Raw genomic sequence first — 15,009 nt, forward strand, 5'->3', positions numbered from 1 at the left:
CTCACTCCAACAAGGTTGGCATTAATCCAAAAAACACAAAACGATAAATGTTGTAGAGGCTGTGGAGAGATTGGAACACTTATTATACACTGCTGGTGGGAATGTAAAATGGTACTACCGTTCTAGAAATAGAACTACCATATGATCCAGCAATCCCACTCCCTGGAATATATCCTAGAGAAATAACAGCCTTACACAAACAGATATATGCACACCCATATTCATTGCAGCACAGTTTACAAAAGCAAAAAGGCGGAAGCAACCAAGGTGCCCATCCATGGATGAATGGATAAATAAATTATGGTATATTCACACAATGGAATACTTCGCATCAGTAAAGAACAGTGATGAACCTGTGAAACTTTTCATAACATGGAGGAATCTGGAAGGCATTATGCTGAGTGAAATTAGTCCGTTGCAAAAGGACAAATATTGTGTAAGACCACTATTATAAGAACTGGAGAAATACTTTAAACAGAGAAGAAAATATTCTTTGACGGTTATGAGAGGGGGAAGGGAGGGAGGGTGGGAGAGGGGTATTCACTAATTAGATAGTAGACAAGAACTACATTAGGTGACGGGAAAGACAACACACAATACATGCGAGGTTAGTACAACTGGACTAAACCAAAAGCAAAGAAGATTCTGGAATAAACTGAATGCTTCGAAGGCTAGTGTAGCAGGGGCAGGGGTTTGGGGACCATGGTTTCAGGGGACACCTAAGTCAACTAGCATAATAAAATCTACTAAGAAAACATTCTGCATCACACCTTTGAGAGAGGTGGCTGGGGTCTTAAATGCTAGCAAGCAGTCATCTAAGATGTACCAATTGGTCTCAAACCCCCGGATCAAAGGAGAATGAAGAACACCAAAAACACAAGGTAATTACAAGCCCAAGAGACAGGAAGGGCCACATAAACCAGAGACTACATCAGCCTGAGACCAGAAGAGCTAGATGGTGCCTGGCTACAACCAATGACCACCCTGACAGGGAACACAAATGAGAACCCCTGAGGGAGCAGGAGAGCAGTGGGATGCAGACCCCAAATTCTCATAAAAAGACCAGGCTTAATGGTCTGAGACAAGAAGGACCCCGGTGGTCACGGCCCCCAGACCCTCTGTTGGTCCAAGACAGGAGCCATTCTCAAAGCCAACTCTTCAGACATGGATTGGACTGGACAATGGGTTGGAGAGGGATGCTGGTGAGGAGTGAGCTTCTTGGATCAGGTGGGCACTTGAGACTATGTTGACATCTCCTGCCTGGAGGGGAGATAAGATGGTAGAGGGGGTTAGAAGCTTGCAAAATGGACACAAAAATAGCGAGTGGAAGGAGGGAGCGGGCTGTCTCATTACGGGGAGAGCAATTGGGAGTATGTAGCAAGGTGTATATAGGCTTTTGTGTGGGAGGCTGACCTGGTTTGTAAACTTTCACTTAAAGCACAATAAAAAAAGAGAGGACTTGGAGCACTTACTAATGAAGATCAAAAACTACAGCCTTTGGTATGGATTACACCTCAATATAAAGAAAACAAAAATCCTCACAACTGGACCAATAAGCAACGTCATGATAAATGGAGAAAAGATTGAGGTTGTCGAGGATTTCATTTTACTTGGATCCAGAATCAACACCCACAGAAGCATCTCAAGAAATCATAAGATGCATTTCATTGGGCAGGTCTGCTGCAAAGGACACCTCACCAAAGTGTTAAAAAGCATAGGTGTCACCTTGAAGACTAAGGTGCGCCTGACTCAAGCCATGGTATTTTGAATCGCATCATATGCATGTGAAAGCTGGACAATGAATAAGGAATACTGAAGAGGAATTGATGCCTTTGAATTGTGGTGTTGGTGAAGAATAGCGAATATACCATGGATGGCCAAAAGAATGAACAAATCTGTCTCGGAAGAAGTACAACCAGAATGCTCCTTAGAAACAAGGATGGCGAGACTGTGTCTCACATAGTTTGGACATGTTGTCAGAAGGATTAGTCCCTGGAGAGGGACATCATACTTGGTAAAGTACAGAGTCAGTGGAAAAGAGGAAGACCCTCAACAAGATAGACTGACACAGTGGCTGCAACAATGGGCTCAAGCATAACAACAATTGAGAGCATGACACAGGACTGGGCAGTATTTGTTCTGGGGTACATAGGGTCGCTGTGAGTTGGAACTGACTCGACGGCACCTAACAACAACAACAGATATTTTCCAGTCGGTAGATGGTTTTTGCACTTTTCTTTGCTAAACAAAAGTTTTTAATTTCCAAAAAAAAAAAAAAGGTAGCCTTACATTTGGCCGCGTGGTGCCATAGACAGAAGCACCATGCTTTCCCTGCACAGCAAAGACCCGAAAAACTAACTAAAACATAGACAAACATCATTCCTGGAACCTGAAGTTTCAAATGAAGACATTAAGAACTCAGCTAAACAACAAACGGAGTAAGAAACTGACAGAGCTCTGAGAGCAAGGATAGATTCGTGCAGTGTTTCCTTAATGCAGCACAGATTCACATCTTGGACTCCTGTCGGAGATAGGCAGACATGGGGCATGGGAAAACAGCTTCACAGGGCTCCCAGCAGGAGACAGAGCACCCGGTAACCAGAGACACGCACTTTCCCACACCCCATCCCCTCCCGCTGCCCTACTTCCGAGTTTCCTGGCTGGCTGTGGTGACTTGGCTGGCCAGGAAATGCCAGGTCTGTGCCGCTTGGATTTGCCCCATACATATTGCAGATAGGCAGACAGGGAAAACGGGAAAGCAGCTTCACGAAGTTCCCAGGAGCAGACAGAGAATCTGGTAATGAGCGGTATATGCTTTCCTAGCACCTACCTTTCTTCCCCTCCCCCTTCAGCCTCCTTTGCTTCCTGGCAGCCACAGTCTCTTCGCCAGGAGGCAACTGCTTCCACCCCGACATGCTTGGATTTACCTCATCCACTCTGTCCAGGTCCTGAGCTGTTGCTTCTTCTGTGTCTTTTGGTTTCTTCTCTGCCTCCCGCTACCTCCCTCTCTGTTCTCTCAAATACCTGGCTCCATGTGTGCGCCATCTTTGCTTCTTCAAGAAAAGCTGTGAAGCCATGGTTGAAAGGGAATCCACTCCCCCGGCCTGTGACACCACACTGGTAGGATTCCTGTTTTTTTTTTTTTTCTTTGCATTGTTCTGTTTTGTTTTGTTTGTACATTTGTTTTCTTTCTCTTTTTGCAATTGAGAGTCCCTTGTAGTTGGGCTGTACTCCACGGCCTAGGAGACACTACCTCAATCTCCGAAGCTGCATTGGAGGGATCCCTGTGGGTATTTACTCTTTTTTCTTTCTTTCCTTTTTCCCTTCTCTCTTTTTCCCTTTCTGTCTTTCTCCATTCTAGCCTACCTATACTTACCTTCTTTTCCTGTCTCCTGAATACCTGGTGCTGTGGTACATCTGTACCCCCTCTAGCCAGGTTATACTGCCTCGCTGGTTGGACCCTTGGGTGCTTTTCTTTTCGTCTTTTTTTCCCAAATGTTTAGCTTGTTTTTTTTTAACTTTTTCCCTTTTACTTCTTTTTTTTTTGATTCCTTTTTGCTTTTGTCCATTTCTTGTGTTCTCATCTCTCTACTCCAAATGGCAAGTTCCCTTTTCACTCTTTTTTGTTTTTCCTTTGTTTGTCTTTGGCTCCTGTTTCTCTCTCCTCTTTCCCTTACCCATACTAGATCCATAAATCACAACCTTCCCCCTCTTTCCTACCTACCTGTACCATGCTGTGAACATCACACCACTGAGCACCACGGTCATAGCTTACTGGAACCTGCCTGGCACTTATCTTGGCCCTCTCTGGCTGTCGACCCTAGTATGTGGCGAAAACAACTCATCCCAGCCCCTCCCCTTCAACTGGACCTGCCCTACTGCACCATAGCTGATTGACTGGCCCCACCCATTGGATAAGGAGGTGAAAAATACCACGACCACAGACGTGCTAACAACAAAGAACACACAACCCTCCTGCTCAGACATAACCAAATAAAACAAAAAACCAGGATGAAACAAACAAATCTACAATCAAGAAATGAAGGAAATAACTACTGAATGACCCAAAGACCACAGACAATATCAAAACATTAAAAAAAAAAAAAAAAAAAAAAAAACTGGAGAGGATGGTTTCAGTAGGCATCCAAAATAAAACACTAGTGACTTTCCAGTAGAAGAAAAGGCACTAGAACTACCTGACAGGGATGTAAATCTCTACTCTTCAGAGCTATCCATGAATTGAAGCAAAAAGAATAAAAAATGAGGAAAAAATAGACAAATTTATGGAAAAGGCAAATTCATGGAAAATACAGACAAGAAGGAACAATACAGTAAAATAATACAGGAACAAAATGCCAAAATAAATTCACAACTAGAAATCATACAAAAACAACAATTAGAAATCCAAAAGATAAACAACAAGATTTCAGAAATGGAAAGTGGCATAGAAGGGCTGAGGAGCAGGTTTGAAATGATGGAAGACAGGATCAGTGATATTGAAGACAAACCCTTGCATACAATTCTGCTTGAGGAAAAATCAGAAAAAAAAACGAAGAAAAATGAGGAAACCCTGAGAATTATGTGGGATACAACCAAAAGCAAAAATATGTGAGTGATCAGAATTCCAGAACAGGGAGAGAAAAATGGAAAACAGAGAGGATCATTGAAGAATTGCTGACAGAAAACTTCCCTAATATCTTGAATGATGAAAAGCTGACCAGCCAAGAATCTCAATGAACCCCATATCATATAGGCCGCAAAAGAAAAACACCAAGGAATATCATAATCACACTCACTAAAACCAAAGACAAAGAAAAAATCCTGCAAGCAGCTTGAGAAAAACAAAACGTTTCATACAGAGAAGAAACAATAAGAAAGACTAAGCTCTGATTATTCAACAGAAACCGTGCAGGCAAGAAAGCAATAGGATGATATACATAAAATCTTGAAAGAAAAAACGTTGCCAACCACGAATAATATATCCTGCAAAACTTTTGTTCAAATATGATGAAGAAATTAGAACATTTCCAGATAAACAGAAATTAAGGGAATATGTATAAACCAAACCAAACCTGCAAGAACTATTAAAGGGAGTTCTTTGGCCTGAGAACAAATGACATCAGACTACAGCCTGAATGTAGGACATGAGACTGTACCAGCCAGATAGCAACGTAGGAAAAACACTCTCAAGGACTATCCAAAATGAAAAGAATTGCAACAAGGAACCAGAGAGGTTCATCTGTGAATGACAACAACATTAGAACAATAAAAGAGGGAATAAACGGTGCAGGTATAGAAATTCTAATGGAGAGGAAGGCAAGGTAATACCAAGTAATAACAGACTCCTTCAAACCTAGGAAGATAAGATAAATTTCAAGGTAATCACAAAGAAAGTTAACAAACCAACTCATCAAAATAAAGAAGAAAAACACAAAGTCTCAATAAAAAGAAAATCTACAAAAACAAGAGAAATACACAACCAAAAGTAACCCAGCACCAGAGAGTAAGTAGAACAAAGGAAATGTTAGCATCACAAAGAAAAGGACTAGAAAATGACAGCAATAAACTCACACCTATCAATAATTACACTGAACATAAATTACCTAAATGCACCCATAAAGAGACACAGAGTGAGAAAATGAATGAAAAAACAGGATCCATCAATATGCTGTCTACAAGAGACACACCTTGGAAACAAAGACATAAATTTGCTAAACTCAAAGGATGGAAAATAACATATCAAACAAATAACTACTGCAAAAGAGCAGTAGTGGCAATACTAATCTCAGATAAAGTAGACTTTAAAACAAAATCCACCGTAAAAGACAAAGAAGGGCACTATATAATGATAAAAGGGACAATCCACCATGAAGACTTAACCATAATAAACATCTACGCACCCAATGACAGAGCTCCAAAATATATAAAACAAACTCTAAAGGCACTGAAAAGAGAAATTGACAGTTCCAAAATAAGAGTAGGAGACTTCAACACACCAATCTTGGTAAAGGACAGAACATCTAGAAAGAAGCTCAACAAAGATACAGAAGACTGAAAGGCTACAATCAACAAAATTAACATATTAGACAAATGTAGAACACTCCACCCAACAGCAGCAAAGTACATATTCTTTTCCAACACACATGGAACGTTGTCCAGAATAGGCCACATCTTAGGCCACAAAGCAACCCTCAAGAAAATCCAAAACATTGAGGTAATACAAAGTATCTTTTCTGATCACAACACCAGCAAAGCTGAAATTGGTAACAGGAAGAGCATGGAAAAAAAAATCAAATACACGGAAAAGAATAACACTCTACTTAAAAACCCCCGGGTGATAGAAGAAATCAAAGATGGAATAAGAAAATTCCTAGCATCAAATAAGAATGAAAACATCATACCAAAACCTTTGAGACACAGCAAAGGCAGTGCTTAGAGGTCAATTTATAGCAATAGGTATACACATCAAAAAAGTAGAAAGGGACAAAATCAAAACATTAGCTATACATCTTGAACAAACAGAGAACACAGCCACCAGAAGAAAGGAAATAATAAAGATCAGAGCAGAAATAAATGAAATAGAGAGTAGAAAAACAATAGAAAGACTCAACAAAACCAAAAATTGGTTCTTTGGAAGGATCAACAAAATGGACAAACCACTGGATAAACTGACAAAAGAAAAACAGGAGAGGATGCAAATAACTCAAATAAGAAATGAAATGGGGGATAGTACAACAGACCCAACTGAACTAAAAAGGATCTTAACAGAGTATTATGAAAAACTATACTCCAACAAATTTGAAAACCTAGAGGCAGTGGACAAATTTCTAGAAATACACTACTTACCCAAACTAACACAAAATGATGTTGAAAATCTGAACAGACACATAACAAGAGAAGACACTGAAAAGGTAATAAAAAGACTCACAACAACAACAAAAAAAGCCCCAGCCCAGATGACTTTACTGGAGAATTCTACCAAACATTCAGAGAAGAGCTTACACCAGTACTACTCAAACTATTTCAGAACATAGAAAAGGAAGCAATACTTCAGAATTCATTCTATGAGGCCAACATAACCCTGATAGCAATACCAGGCAGACACCACAAAAAAAAAAAAAAGAAAAAGGAAGGAAGAAAATTACAGGCCAATATCTCTCATGCATATAGATGCAAAAATTCTCAACAAAATTCTAGCCAATAAAATTCAGCAACATATCAAAAAAATAATACACCATGTCCAAGGAAGATTCATACCAGTTATGCAAGAATGGTTCAACATTAGAAAATTGATGTAATTTACCACATACATCAAAAGAATCACATGATCATCTGAATCAACACAGGAAAGGCATTGGACAAAGCCCAAAACACATTCCTGATAAAAACTCTCAATAAAGTAGGTATAGAAGGAAAATTTCTCAACATAATAAAGGGCAAATCTGCAAAACCAACAGCCAACATCATTCATAATGGAGTGAAGCTGAAAACATGCCCCTTAGGAACAGGAACAAGACAAGGATGCCCTTTATCACCACTCCTATTTAACATTGTGTTGGAAGTCCTAGCTAGAGCAATAAGTAGAGAAACAGAAATAAAGGGCATCCAAATTGGTAATGAAGAAGTTAAACTCTCCCTATTTGCAGATAATATGGTACTGTACATAGAAAACCCAAAAGACTCCATGAGGAAACTATTGGAACTAATAGATTCAGCAGAGGACTAGGACACAAGATCAACATACAAAAATCAGTTGGATTCTTATACACCAATAAAGAGAACAATGAAATCAGGAAAATGATACCATTTATAATAGCCCCTAAACAAAAAATATTTGGGAATAAGTCTAACCAGGGATGTAAAAGACCTATACAAAGAAAACTACAAAACACTACTGCAAGAAACCAAGAGAGATTTACATAAATGGAAGAACATACCATGCTCATGGATATGTAGACTCAACATTGTGAAAATGACAATTCTACCCAAAACAATTTACAAATACAGCACAATCCCAATCCCAATACCAACAACGTTCTGTAAAGAGATGGAACCACTTACCATTAACTTTATATGGAAAGGGCAGAAACCCCAGATAAGTAAAGCACTATTGAAGAATAAATAAAGTAGGAGGACTTGCACTACCTGACCTCAGAACCTACTATACAGCTACCTTAGTCAAAATAGGCTGTGCTGGTACAACAAAAGAAACGCTGACAAATAGAAGTGAATTGAGAAACCAGATGTAAATTCATCCACATGTGGTCACCTGATCTTCAACAAAGGTCCAAAGTCCATCAAATGGGGAAAATGCAGTCTTTTTAACAAATGGTGATGGCAAAACTGGATGCCCATATGCAAAAAATAAAACAGGACCCATACCTCACATCATATAAGAAACTAACTCAAAATGGATCAAAGACCTAAATATGAAGCCAAAAACCATGAAGTTCATAGAAGAAAAAAATAGGATCAGTGCTAGAGGCCCTAATACATGGCATTAACAGGATACAAACCACAACCAACACACAAGCTGCAGAGGAAAAGCTAGATAACTGGAATCTTCTAAAAATTAAGCACTTATGGTCATCAAAAGACTTCACCAAAAGAGTAAATAGAGAAACTACAGACTGTGAAAAAATTTTCGCTATTACAAATCAGACAAAGGTCTAATCTCTAAGATCTACAAGAAAATCCAACATCTCTACAAAAAAAAGACAAATAATCCAGTTTAAAAATGTGCAAAGGAAATGAAGAGACACTTCACCGAAGAAGACATTCAAGTGGCCAACAGACACATGAGGGAATGCCCATGATTTCTAGCCATTAGAGAAATGCAAATCAAAACCACAATGGGATACCATTTCACCCAGGCATTTTTGGAACAAATCAATAAAACAGGAAATAAGAAATGTTGAAGATCGGAACTCTTATGCACTGCTGGTGGGAATGCAACATGATTCAACCATTTTGGGAAACAAAATGGCGGTTCCTTAGAAAGCTAGAAATAGAAATATCATATGATCCAGAAATCCCACTCATAGGAATGTATCCTAGAGAAATGAGTTGTCACATGGATATATGCACACCCATATACATTGCAGCATTTTTCACAATAGCAAAAAGAGTAAATAAACAGCCTGTGGCACATACACACAATGAAGTATGACACAACGAAAAAAAAAAAAGATGAGTCTGGGAAGCATCTCATAACATGGATTAAACTGAGGGCATTACGCTGAATAACAAAAGGACAAATATTCTATGAGACCACTACTGTAAATACTCATGAAAAGGTTTACATACAAAAAGAAACAATCTTTGTTGGTTACAAGGGAGGGGAGGGGTAGGGATGGAAAAAGACTTAATAGACAATACATAAGTGGAAACTTTGGTGAAGGATAAGACAGCACACAATACTAGGGAAGCCAGTACAACCTGTGGAAGGCAAGGTCATGGTAGCTCCATAGACACATCCAAACGCCCTGAGGGACCGAATTGCTGGGCTGAGGGCTGTGGGGACCATGATCTCAGGGAATATCTAGCTCAATTAGCATAACATAGTTTATGAAGAATATATTCTACATTCTACTTTGGTGAGTAGTGTCCGGGGTCTTAAAAGCCTGTGAGTGGCCATCTAAGATAATCCACTGGTCTCACCCCTTTGGGACCTAAGAATAATGAAGAAAACTAAAGGTACAAGGGAAAGATTAGTCCAGAGGACTAATGGACCACATCTACCACTGCCTCCACCAGGCTGAGTCCAGTACAATGAGATGGTGCCTGGCTACCACCACTAACTGCTTGGACAGTGGTCACAGTAGAGGGTCCTGGCCAGAGCTGGAGAAAAATATAGAACAGAATTTTAACCAAAAAAAAAAGATCTGGTGATCTTCCATAGAGATTACAGCCGAGAAATCCCTATGGGGGTAGTTCCACTCTATTAATGGGGTCATTGTGAGTTGGAATTGACTGAGTCGCACACCACCACCACAACAACAGTATTTCATTTTATACCAATGAATTTTCAGTGTATTTCATACTTACTTATTTTCATGGGGACATGGTTTTTGGTAGCACCTTAAAGAGGTCTTTTGCTGCACATTTCCCCAATGCAATGTGTGGTTTGATTTCTTGACTACTGCTTCCACGCATGTTGATTACAGATCCAAGTAAAATGAAATTCTTGACCACGTCAATATTTTCTCCCTTAATAATGATGTTGCTTATTGGTCCTTTTGCGTGGGTTTTGTTGAGGTGTCATCTATAGTGAAGGCTGTAGTTTTTGATCTTCATCAGTAAGTGCTTCAAGTGCTCTTTGCTTTCAGCAAGCAATGTTGTGTCATCGGCATACTGCAGTTTGTTAATGAGTCTTCCTTCAATCCCGATGCAGCATTCTTCCTCTTCATATAGCCAAGCTTCTCAGATTACTTGCTCAGCCTACAGATTGAACGAATATAGTGAAAGGATACAACCTTGACTCACACCTTTCCTGATTTTAAACCACACAGCGTACCCATGTTCTGTTCAAACAATTGCCTCTTGGTCTACGCTCAGGTTCCTCATAAGCACAATTAAGTGTTCTGGAATTCCATTCTTTGCAATGTTATCCATAATTTGTTATGATCCACCCAGTCGAACGCCTTTGCATAGTCGATAAAACACAGGTAAACATCTTTCTGGTATTCTCTGCTTTCAGCCAAGTACCACCTGACATCAGCAATGGTATCCTTCATTTAACATCCTCTTCTGAATCTGGCTTCAAATTCTGGCAGTTCCCTGTTGATGTACTGCTGTAACTACTTGGGAATTTTCTTCAGCAAAATTTTACTTGCATGTGATATTAATGATATTGTTGGATAATTTCCACATTCTCTTTGATAATGTTTCTTTAGAATGGGCACGAATGTGGATCTCCCGCAGTTGGTTGGCCAGGTAGCTGTTTTCCAGATTTCTTGGCATAGATGAGTGAGCACTTACAATGCTGCATCCATTTGTTGAAACGTCTCAACTGCTATTCCGTTCATTCCTGGAACCTTGTTTTTTGCCAATGTCTTCAGCCCAGCTTGGGCTTCTTCCTTCAGTACCTTTGCTACTTGATTAAATGCTACCTCCTGAGAGGGTTGAACATCAACTAATTCTTTCTGGTACAGTAACTGTTTGTATTCCATCTATCATGTTTAGATGCTTCCTGTGCTGCTCAATTTTTGGCCATAAAGTCCTTCAATATTGCAACTTGAGGTTTCAATTTTTCTTCAGTTCTTTCAGCTTGAGACATGCTGAGTGTGCTGTTCCTTTTTCTTTTTCTAACTCCAGGAAGACCAAAGAAAAATTTACACCTTTGGTGTCGGTGAAGAATATCGAATGCACCATGGAGCGTAAGAAAAACAAACAAATCTGTCTTGGAAGAAATACAGCTAGACTGCTCCTGAGATGTGAAGATGGTGAGACTTTCTCTCATGCACTTTTTATGTGTTATCAGAAGGCAGCACTCCATGGTGAAGGACTCATGCTTGGTAAAGTGCAGGGTCAGCAAATAAAGGAAGACCCTCCACAAGATGGTTTGACACAGTGGCTGAAACGATGGGCTGAAGCATAGCAACAATTGTGAGGATGGTGCAGGACCAGGCAGTGTTTCGTTCTGTTGTACGTAGGGCTGCTGAGTTAGAACCAACTTAACAGCACCTAATAATAATAATAATGGTTTCGGCCATAACAGTTTATATTTAGTTACTAGTTTTTTTTTTTTTTATTAAGGAGCCCTAGTGCTACAACAGTTAAACACTGCTAACCAAAAGGTCGGTTGTTCAAACCCACTAGCAGCACCTCAGGGAAAATTACATAAGAATTTGCTCCTATAAAGATTTCTGCCTAGGAAACCCTATGGGGCAGTTCTACTCTGTCCTTTAGGATCACTATGAGTCAGAATCGACTCAACGGCATACAACAACAGTAATATTTTGGAAATAACCCCTAAAAAGAAAGAAGTCTTTGAATTTTTTTACTGCTTTTTAAAAACTTAAGTCTGCATCGGAAATATGTCAGCCACATTATGCTGTGCATCTTAAAAGCTTCTTAAGGATGATGTGACTCAAGACCATAAATGGTGGTCTACAAATGAACTCATGATCCTGGCTTTAAGTAAGGCAGTCCCAGTTACTGCATGAGGAAACCTTGAAATACCCAGAAATATATCAGCTCAAAGATGAAAGAAACTTGATAGAGGCTTTCTAAAATTTGACAGCAACCCCTAAACTTACATGGCATTACAAATAAAGATATAGGACAGAGAAAGTTTTTTGAAGCTATCACTAATAAAGAACTTTCACTAATAAAGAATAAAGAACAGATATCTGTAATTCATGCTCAAGGAAAGATGACAATATTTTTACTCTTTCTATAGAAAATTATATTAAAAACCAGTTTCCTATGCAGAAGTGACCAAAGTGAGCAGCAAATCTGAAGGGAAAAAAAAAATGGAAAGAAACTATTATAGAATGGTGTCACTTCATAAAAATATGTTCTTTTCTGGATTTTGTGATGTCAGTGTTATTATTCACTTTAGTTTGTAGTTTGTTGAGTATTCTCCTCCCTATAAGTAAATATTTGCTTTTGTACTAAAATTTGTATTTTAAGTTTGATATTCTTCTACTTGATGAGGTTTCAGAAACTTGTGGAATCTTCAGACTCCACAAAAACTTCATTGTCCTTGGCAGCTAACCATCAGCTTATCCTGCCCTCTCACCATATCTCGTCCATCCCAATTTTCCAAACACACTATGTCATTCATCCCAGAGTATCAGGTGCCCATAAGTGCTCAACACATACAAGACCAATGACTGGCAAAATCTTCTTTTTCTTATTAGTAAAAAAAAGAGAGAAGGATCTCTTTGAGATTTTTTGGCAAACTTAGGGAAGTCTTATAACACTGAGAGGAGATATTTTTCACATCTTCCAGATACTCCTAAGAACATAAGTGCTAAAGAAAGTGGTTACAAAAAGAACTCAGGATTACCCAGGCTTCCTTTGGATAACCCTGCACAGGGCTCGAAGGAGAGGAGCTGGTGGGAGAAGAAGAATCAGTCTCCCTGGGGAGATGTGAACCACCCCAACCCCTGTCAGAATGCATGTCCTCAGCCCTGAGAGGAAACTGGCTTCAACTCCCTGCTGCTCAAGGGATCCCTCCTGGATTCTCTTAACACTGCAACTGCTTTCTGTGGAATCCCAGCATCTGGAGAGCATAACGTATGGCACATAGTAGAAATGCAGTGAGAATTTGTTGACTGAACAAATAAATTCCACGACTAGGTCTGTCATACTGATCTCTGTATTCACCCAACCTCACCCAGGGCCCAGCACATAGTAGGATCTCTACAAACAGCATCTGCTGTGGGCAGTAGGAAAGTGTAGTGGTTAAGTCCCTGGCATTTGGACTCAGGAAAATGTGTGAGTCCTAGCTCATCCTTGTATGTGCTGTGTGACACTGAGTTGGTCATAACATCAGTCTGAGGTATGTGGACATTGCATATGTAGAATGGGTGCCTACATCACAGGGTCCTGTGAGGATGTTGCTGCTGTTGTTACGTACCATCAAATCAGTTCCAATTCATGGCCACCCAATAGGACAGAGTAGAACTGCCCCATAGGGTTTCCAAGGAGCAGCTGGTGTATTCAGACTTCCTACCTTTTGGTCTGCAGCCCAGTTCTTAACCATTTTGTCACCAGGGCTCCCCTGTAGGGATGAAAGGTCCTAATCTATGAAAAAAGTCTGCTCACTCTAAGTGCACACTGAGCTATAGGTACTGGAACTAATATGATTACCATAATGTTAAAGAGCCCTGAGGCTCAGACACTGCTAATGTATCTAACCATCTGCAAAACTATGAGCTGCAAAAGCAGATTGATCACCTCTGGCTCTTCACACCAGGATTCTAAGAATTAGACAGGGTGGTTTTCTTAGACAGGTGTAAGTCATTTATTTATTGATAAAATGGCACATTAATATCTTGAGAAAATTTTTAAAAGTTGTGACAAATGTATGAATGAATGAGATTAACCTGGAAAAAGAACTCAGTCTTTTTTAAATAAAAATCATTTGGAGCAAAGTTTAGCAGTTATTATCTATCTACGGGAAAATGCAAGACTGTTATTTCTTCTTTGACTTAAAATCTTGGAATTTCATTACGTTGAGGTCCTCTCATCCAACCCTCTGCTCCCAGCCAGGGCTGCCCTCCAACTGTCCATCAAAGAGAATACCAGTCAACATCTTAAAACTCCTCTGGAGCCTCCCACCTTCATCTCTGGCCTGCAAAGCTTCACAATCTGGAGCCCACAAGTGCTGCCCAGTGTGACTCTGATGTTTCCAGAACGTGATAGTCTGTGAAGTCACATTCACATCATTTTCCTACCAGGGCCCAGAAACAACTTTGTTTGGGACAGAGCGGCATTAAGAGTTTCATCAACTTCTGACCTGTCTCCCCCCAGGACTGAAACCCAGCCCTAAGAATCTGCTATCAACAATCTGCTCTTTTTACACCTCCCCTCCTTTAAGGCCCTCACCACCCAAGCTTCTCAGTAGTCCCCAGACATGTCCATGGAAGCAGGGGGATTCTGATGTTGTACGTGGGGTCGAGAGGTCTGTTAGATACGTTAGCAGTGTCTGAGCCTCAAACTAGTCAATAAAGTGTTTCCTGCAAGATCGTTTACTTTAAAGCTTACCTGCTACAATTTTAGACCTGGTACTAATCTTGGTAATTGCATAGTGATTCAGCACTCAACTGCTAACTGAAAGATCAGTGGTTCAACCATACCCAGTGGCTGTGCAGGAGAAAAGACCTGGCGGTGTGCTCCTGTAAAGATTACAACCTAGAGACCCTATAGGGAAGTTCTTCTCTATCCTATAGGGTCGCTGTCAGTTGGAATTGACCTGACAGTACACAACCACCACCACCACCATCCTTGCAGATTAAATCCTAAAGAAATAAAGGGCGTTCTCCAAGAACAAACAAG

The sequence above is a fragment of the Loxodonta africana genome, chromosome 19 (assembly GCF_030014295.1).
Source record: "Loxodonta africana isolate mLoxAfr1 chromosome 19, mLoxAfr1.hap2, whole genome shotgun sequence".
NCBI lineage: Eukaryota > Metazoa > Chordata > Mammalia > Proboscidea > Elephantidae > Loxodonta > Loxodonta africana.